The 9,128-nt window shown below is 40.2% G+C and overlaps 1 pseudogene; it reads right to left on the bottom strand.

Moving 5' to 3' along the window:
• Positions 1 to 4,330: 4,330 nt before the first annotated feature.
• On the bottom strand, positions 4,331 to 4,867 carry LOC104601336 (ethylene receptor 2 pseudogene; annotated as a pseudogene).
• Between the last annotated feature and the right edge of the window lie 4,261 nt (positions 4,868 to 9,128).

Here is a 9,128-nt window from a genome sequence, read left to right as displayed (position 1 = left end):
CACTCTTCTTTGTTTGAATTTGTAAATTGCCCAGTTTGGAAGTTCTCATCTTCTTTGACTTTAATTCCGAGTTTGGAAGTTGTTTATTCAAATTTGGGATGATTGATTTCTGATGAGGGCGGATTTGGCCCTCCAATAATGATATTGTGACATATGACACATCCGAACAACTAGGTGACACTCGGAACTATTTTGGCAACAACTTGTCTTAGCCAAGTTGATGGTGTCCCACCTGGCGGCATGGCCCACGTGCGAACTGGTGGCCAGGCCCAGGCGTGAACTAGCAGCCTGGCAAAGGCGCAACCTGGCGGCCTGGCCCTGGCGCGAACTGGCAGCCTGGCACAGGCGCGAACTTCAGCCTGGTACAGGCGCGAGCTGGAAGCCTGGCACATGCGCGACCTGGCGGCCTGGCCCTGACGCGAACTGGCAGCCTGGCATAGGCGCGAGCTGGCAGCCTGGCACTAGCACGACCTGGCGGCCTGGCCCTGGCGTGACCTGGCGGCCTGGCACAAGCTTCGACCTGGCAACCTGCGAGACGTGCTCGGCGACAAATTCGGCATGCATATCCAAACATTCCCACAATCCTTGGAAGTTGGCCCACGTGCCGAACAATCCGGAGGGTGGTCAATGTGCATGGCGGTTACCTCAGGGAATCTCAAACCACTTAGACAACTTCTCAGAAATCTCGGATATGGTGCGTGAAGCCCCACGCCAAACAATGCCTATAAAGGCACCAACCCCAATGACATGAGGGGGCAAGTAAGCATATTCTAGCTCTCATACTTTGTGATTTTTAGCTCGCAGTCTATTATGAGAGTATTGACATAAGCATCGGAGTGACCTCGCCGGGTTAGCCACCGCGGGTCCTTTGACATTGGTTCCTCGCATATCTCTAAAGAACTACGAAGCTCAACAATCAATCCAGTTCGCCACCAGCCAGCTCGGCACCCAATAGGCAGTTTGGCCCTCTGGTCAGCTTGGCACCAAATAGGCAGCTCGACACTCTAGTCAGCTCGTCACCTAACCTGCCTAGCTCGGCCCAGTCAGTTCGGCACCTAACCTGCCCAGCTCGGCCCAGTTAACTCGGCACCTAATCTACCCCCAGCTCGGCCTGGTCAGCTCGGCACCCAATAGGCAGCTTGGCCCTCTGGTCAACTTGGCACCAAATAGGCAGCTCGGCACTCTGGTCAGCTCGTCACCTAACCTGCCTAGCTCGGCCCAGTTAGTTCGGCACCTAACCTGCCCAGCTCAGCCCAGTTAACTCGGCACCTAATCTACCCCCAGCTCGGCCTGGTCAGCTCGGCATCCAGGTCCTCATCCAGCAAAAGTTCACTTCGGCCTCTGAGTCATCGACCACTTGGAAGCAAACCAAATGACAAGGTACTTAGCACAAAAAAATTGATACATCACCAAAAAATTGATTCATCAATTTCCTTTTCGTGTATTACTTTCGTTGCTCACTTGGTTGCAAACTCGTAACTAATCCGACCATATTCGACTGATCTTCATTCCTTTATTTTGTTAAAGCACTCATGGCTAATTCTATAGTTATTTTTCTCCTTGCCTACTTCAGTAATTAGATTTCATCAGAGTTCATCATTTCTTTCTGTTCGAAATTGTTTCAGGCAAGAAAGGCTCTTCGAGCTTTAAAGGGTCTAGTTAAGTTACAGGCACTTGTTAGAGGTTATATCGTTAGTAAGAGCTAGGAGAGAGAAAGAATGAGAGAGGATGGTGAGCAGGGGTCGATTCGAGCCGAGCCGAGCCGAGCTGAATAGTGTTAGGTTCGAGCTTGGCTCAACACTATTCTACAAGGCTCGAGCTTAGCTCGAGTCAAAAGTTCATAAGCTCGAGCTTGGCTCGGCTCGACTCGTTTTATATTTTACAAAAATATTTTATTATATATTTTATAAATATTTTATAAAAATAAAAATCATATATAATTTTTTTATTTTATATTTAAAATATTAAGAATTATAATAATTAATAATTATAATATTTTTATTATATATATTTTGTTCTATAATTATATATATATATATATATATATATATATATTCGAGCTGGCTCGCGAGCCAAGTTCTAATAGGCTCAAGCTCGAGCTCAGCTGAAACTAAGCCGAACCGAGCTCGAGCAGCTCATGAAAAGCTCGGCTCGTTGCCACTCCTAACAGTGGAGGGGAAAAGAAGAGAATAAAGGAAAAACAATAGGTTTTAAGAGAAAAAGGGCAAAAAAAGAAAATAGGAAAAGTTTAGTGGAGTATTTTGGTAATTTAATGCATTTTGTCATCTGACTTAATAGTCAAGGGGGGTCTTTGCCACAAAACAAAGTACGGGGGGGTCTTTATCACAGACCCTATAGTACAGGGAGGTCTTTGTAATTTACCCTAAAAAATAATACATTACAAAACACATAGAAAATATAAAAATAAAATACAGAAATTTTCTAAAAAATATAGAAAAAACACAAAAAAAAATTCAGAAAATACAGAAAAATAAAACTATCTAAATACAAAAATAACAAATTACATAACAAATAGAAAATACAAAAAAAAAGTACAAAAAATACTGAAAAAATATAAAAACAATTAATCTCGTGACCATACTAATACACCTCGCGCATATTAGCATAGCTTCTTAGATACAATTGCTTTTCAACCAGCGAGTAGTGAAAACTAAAAACTAAAAAGGAGTGAAGGAAGGTTAATGATTAACGAATGAAACTCAACACAACTCCAAGTGTTTTTCAACCTCCGACTGCAAATTCCCCGCCTGCTGTTGCAAATTTGTCGAATAGCCATTGCAAACTCGCCACCCGCCGCCACAAATTCGCCTGCCACAACTGTTACTATTGGAGTCTGGAAGTGCTGCAAAATACGATGGCCGCCGCTACGAACTCGTCGTTGCCGATCGCCACTAATCGCAGTCAGTAGCTGTGTCACCATCGGACGCCGTAAGTGCTGGCCGTCGCAGGTGGTCAATTGGGTGTGAGGGCTGAGAGGAGGGAAGGGTTAGAATGAAAATGGGGTTCTAACCCTAAAAGGCCTAAACATTCGATTTGGGATAGGGATATTGAAGTTATTTTGTTTTTTGTTTTTTTTTTATTTTATTTAAAACAGTAAAAATAGAAAGATAACCCGTGAATCGCTGCCTGGATCAAATGGTTTAGCGGTTCAACCCCAGGTCAGTGGTTTTCTGATTTTTTCAACATTTTTAAAGAATTTCTAATTTATAGTATAACCGGACCCGGGGGCTGACTAGTTACCGATTTTTCTTGTCCGACCCGGTTTTGAAAACCATGATTGCGTTAAGTACCACCAAACCGCACCATGGCAAAGAAACATCCGTGAGACAATGTTATCCGGGTTGGGCTTAGACCAGACAGAAAACGGAAACTAATAAAAGTTATCCTAATCCCAATATCCATTATAATGGCTTATAATGGGATTCCGTCAGATACAAGAGTTCAAATCAGGGCCCCCACAAGGGAAACTGAAACATTTGTCCTCAATACTAGGAGAATATTTGTTTTGTGGAAAAAATAGATGCAAGAAAGTATTCTAAAATAGAAGACTAAAGAATGATCACCCCATACTAAGTATGGGGCCAGTATTTTGATCGATTTTGTGTGATACCCATTATTTATATTATATTGTAAATTTAGGTTAGCTTTTTTTTTTTTTTTTAATTTCTGGACTTGTTATTTGATTTAAAAGATTAAATCAAATTTTATTTGTTAATAATAACCCATTTTTAGGTAACTATCATTTAAAGTTCATGCTTTTTTCTCTTGAAATTGAGTGGGCTATATCTAAAAATAATGCTTCTATTTGAGAGTGGAAATAACCATTTTTTTATTTTATTTATTAAAAAAAAGGAAAATTCTCGACATATATTTTGAGTGCTAATTTAATATCCAAACTTTAGGTTGTGCCAATTTAATACCCTAACTTTTATTTTGCCACAATCTAGTACCTATACTCCTCATGTGGTATTTAAGATTTTTGAAAATATCAAAATTACCGTACTGTTCATTATCTTCTGAAAGAGAATCCAAAGAGCTCGCCGCTGGATGCGTCGGATCCCGTATAACAAGCAAACTTTTTACCAAAAAGTTCATGTGGGCGCAAAATGCTCTCCTGTTCTATTGTTGCGTAGCAATAGAAGCCTGCTCAATTGCTCATGCTGCTTCGGCGGCGCTTTTTCGCATTCTCTTCGCTCTGGACAGGAGCGCTAATGGACACGGGGAGGGAGCAGGCGAAGCGTGTCGTTCGTAATGGAAGCACATGTTTTGATAATATCTGCAAGAAAAAACTAATCAGCAACCACCTTAATTATCTCCGATTCATTGTCACTCCAAATTCTAATATCAGATGCTGGAAGAACAAAACTAGTAGTGCATAACATTGCTGTATTAACTCAGGTGTTCCTCCTTTGAAGTTTGACACCCGCAACATGGGCATCCGTATTGCAGCCACCGCACCCGGCTCACTAGAACCACCGCTGCTTGCAAGACCGAGAGCTGAGCCCGGCATCAAGATCTTCACTTCCTTGTAATCCTTAATCTCCCTTATATCTGGATCATTTATGAGGACGGTAGGACGAGAACTCCTCCCTATCAACTCGTGGGTCAAGTTCATCTCTGTTCTGATCTCATTGGGTATACAAGATGGTATTAGATAGCTCAACCAGAGTGGTATTAGATAGCTCAAGATGGTATTTGAAGTTTGACACCCGCAACAGTTCCGCAGTCCCAAAGTATTAGATAGCTCAACCAGAGTGGTATACAAGATGGTATGCCTATCCAATGACTTCCGAATCTCTTGCGTCAGCATTCGGACATGGTGGCCAGCTTCCTTCTGTCTGATCATCCTATCAACCTCTCTGTCAAGCTCCCAAACCTTCTTCTTCAAGAAAAGCTCTCTCACAACCTTAACTTTAAGGGTGATCGCAGTTGAAAAAAAAAAGGATAATAAGAAATGAAGAGAACAGTAGGAGAATCTGATATTATCGGTTCATCTGCTCTGCTATGAACTACAGAAAGAACCCAGAACCCAAAACCGCTTTTCTCCTCCTCCTCTGCTGGGTTTCAGCGGCCTACACGGCGCAACATGGCCGGTTTTATGTCCAGAGAACCAGGCTGGTGGAGAGTGGTGTTCACGACACTGGTTTTGTAGGTTGTGCTCCGACACTGGGTTTGGTTTTCTTGGAGGAAGGAGGTGGAGGAGGAGGGGGAGGGGTCTTGAGTCTTCTTATCGTTGTTGTCTCTGTTTCTGCTGCTCTTATTGGAGATTGGTGGTTTCTATGTTCTATACGTTGCATGATTGGATACGGCGGCAGGTGGCGAAGCTACTACTGAAAACCGTCAAAATCAATCAGTGTTTTAAAAGCTTAAAGGTTGGCTCGTGAAGAAGAGGAAAGAAAGAAAGAAAGATCCGAAGGTGTTTACATTGAAATCGTACTGCTTTTAGTTGCCTTGCATTTCTGGTGTTGGTATCTGGGCTTTTAAAGGTCGGTATTAGTGGTCCTTCTTGACATTCTTTTTGTTAGTGGTGTCGTGAGTTGTAGAGATCTCGTGCTCTTCAACTCCGCTATCATACGCAAACACTGAAGATGGAAAAATATATATATCTTGCAAGTAGATAAACAGAATTTAACAAAAGAGGAAAAACAGAGGAAGCAGAAATTTACAATTTTGGTCTTTGAAGGCTTTGGGATTCTGGGTATTTTAGATCTTGAGACCTGGCAAATGGGTTTCTTTTAACTTTGGTTTTTCCCTTTTTTTTTTTTTTCCTTTTCGGGGTTTCATTGATTTCCTTACCGCTGTAGCCTATTTTTCAATCCCGATCGAACTCCTTTACTTCGTTAGCTGCTCCAACGTCCCATTCAAATGGGTCCTGGTTCAGTTCATCGCCTTTATAGTCCTTTGTGGGATTCGTACCCAGAAAAAGAGATATTATTATTTATCTTTTCTTTTCTTTTTTTTGTCGTAAATGAGCATTTTTCTTATTCTGTCATGGCTCAACGAATAGTGATAACTGATAATTCTGAACAGTGCATTCAGAGACGGTGAACAGTGTTGCCTTCTCGTTTCGAGATGTCCATTGCCTTGAGGGGGAGTTGCGTACAGTGAAAGGCAGTTTTATAGCCGGCCATCAATTTTGATATCGTTGCGTACGTCGATTGCTCTTTTGAAAGTACAAGTTTTGGGATTCATTTGATAAAGAAAATTAGATCAAATTTAAGGGGCATTTGTGTTTTTTTCCATGTTACCGTCCGGTATCGCAAAATAAAAATTCGAATATTAGATTATCGCAAGTTCGAGTATTAAATTGACACTTGGCCTAAAATATAAGGTAACTATCCGAAATTTTCCCTAAAAAAATGATGCTATTTGTATAAAGGAGAAGCCCTCTGGTCGAATCAAACAGGGCAAAATAAATACCCAATGCACAAAACAGGATGCAAAATCATAACATCATGATATTTCATATCGAGTCATAACATCATGATGGGAAGTAAAATCAAAGGGCAAAATAAAATAAAAATTATTAATTTTAATAATTACTATTTATTATCATAATTAATATTTATTATAAGATAAATTATTATACTGTTCTGTATACTATATTGTAATTTAATCATTCAATTTACACTAGACCATCCGTTTCGTCTACCTTATCAAACATTAAAAGCTTTTTTTATTAAAATTTACGATGGAGGTAGGACCATAAATATTCAAGATTCAAGATTGTCATTCTCTGACTCTAATATTAGAACTTAGAAGATATCTCAACCACCCTCTCATAGTTTCTTAACCCATATTTGTTATAACTATTACTGTAATATTTTCTATGGAAAGAATTCAATAAGAAGTTATCAACAAAGTAATAACTTGGGTAAAACTTTTTCAAGTTACTGATTTGTTAGAAAGCACAAAGGCTAATAAAACTTCTCTTCAAGTTGTGAGCGCCCAAAATTGCCACATATTAATAAGTTTCATTTCATAAGCACTCAAGACCATTGTCGTCATTGTAATGGCTGGAGTTAATGGCATTAAGAAAAAAACGAAAATTAAAAAAACAGAAAGAAAGAATTATGCTTGGACAACCTAGCCTTTAAAATACAAATATAGATTTGGGATTTAATGAGACAAGGAACATGTTACAAACATTGATTATTGAGGGTGGCAAAGAGAGAGAGGGCGAGAGAGACCTAAGAGGGTTTTATTTGAGAAGTGGACGGATTTTATTAGAGACAATTAAGGCTAGAGAGAGTTTTATTTTGACTTCTCATATTTTTGATGATTTGATTTAAAAATAACTGACCACATGTAAGAAATGAGAGGAGAAGGAGGTTTGTGTGGTGAAAGCTGCAATGATCAAAATTTTGCAAGGTATCAGCTTGTATCGTATCGGTGCATCATCGATACATGAAATCCTTGTTGTTTTGGGGTTTACCCTATTTTAGGGGGTAGGCATTCCTTATACTGACCCCTGATTATATTACAAAGTCAAGAGTAGAAAGTAACCAAGAGGATTGTGAAGAGAAGGAATAATAAAAATAAGTAACCAAGAGAAGGCAAGACTAGAAAGTAGGTTAATAGGAACCCAACAAAGAGAAGGAACAATAAAAATAAGGATAAATTTCTTAAACTACCCCTACTGTTTAGCTAATTGACTAACTATACCCTTACTGTTAATCTATTGTCTTGCACCACCCCTACTTTTTCTAACAATTGGCATCGTCGTTAAGTGCTAATGGAAAAAATGAAATGTCAAATTTTCCCTCCACTATTCCTTGATTTCTGTCTCCACTTCCATTTTCCATTTCCATCTCCATCTTCCACTCTTTTAATGAACCCTAGATGTGAAATGCTGAGGGTTTTCTGTCTCGTCTCTGTTCCGTCTTCCACTCTTTGATAAATCCTCAGTTGCGAAATGTTATCCCCCAAACACAAAGCCTGGGATGTCTCAAAATTATAGATCGCTAGCTTGTTTATGCCAAAACTTTCAAAGTCGAATTTTCTCTTCAACATATTTGATTATTTGGATGGTATTGAATTGTATAGAGGTTTGACACGGCGACAATCTATGAAATCTATGAGAGGAAATCGAAAGTTGAAGATTGGAATAAGAGTAGAATCTAAGAAGCATGAAAATGCAAATCATGATCGAGAAGAGATGGTGCCGATCATGTAGATTGTAATTGGCTCGATAGTGTACCGTACACTGAGTTCCTGCTGGTGCTGATCCCACCATTTAGATCTATTTTGGTCAAAGAAGTATCGCTCGCTCCTCTATTGCTTCCGATTACTATCTACTCCTGCCATTTAGATCTACTTTCGTCGGAGATCTTTCTCCTCCTCCCTCCTCAACACCCCTATACAATAGTGTACCGTACACAGAGTTCCCGCCGACACCAATCATGTAGATAATAATCGGATTGATAGGGTTGTCATCTAGATCTACTCTCATTGGAGAAGTATCACTCGCTCCTCTGTTGCTTCTAGTTACTATCAACTCCCGTCGTAGGGTTCTGTTGCAGGACTTCACATGGAGCCTCTATTGTTGTTGCTTTCTCATAGAGGGAATAAAATCAAGACCATGAAATACAATCATGGTTACCAAATTATTTTAATAAACTTTTTGATTTTGATAACTACTTTCTTAGGAGCCTCTACACCTCCTAGCCCTGCTTCAAGACTTCCCCACTATCTCCCTGTCAACAAACACCTTCGTTCATAATGATGACACCATTGTCTACCTTTTAAATTCTAGAGGATGACTTCAGGTCTCTCGTGCCACACTTCCAATACCCCTCACCATTTGGATTCCGCAAGACTACCCTATTGTTCCTCTGATTGTCTTCCTCTCACCGACTTCCGATCACCCAATTGTTCTCAACCACCCTTTTGTCTATCCATTTGGTTTAACACATTCCCTTACCTCAACAATTGGAACCGCTCTCGCTCCAACCTCTCTGACCTTGCATACAACCTTGTCCAAATCTTCACCTAGGTTCAGTAACCCCTTTGTTGCCTCTAAGGTAGAGCTTTGACATTGGAAGTTGACGAGCTGTAAAGTTGGTTGAAAGCTTACCACTTCAATTCTACTGTTGCAGCTCAGAGAG

This window comes from Nelumbo nucifera, chromosome 2, assembly GCF_055504915.1.
Source record: "Nelumbo nucifera cultivar China Antique chromosome 2, China Antique-T2T, whole genome shotgun sequence".
NCBI classification, from domain to species: Eukaryota; Viridiplantae; Streptophyta; class Magnoliopsida; order Proteales; family Nelumbonaceae; genus Nelumbo; species Nelumbo nucifera.
Note: the sequence above shows the minus strand (reverse complement) of the source record. Positions and strands in the feature narration are given on the sequence as shown.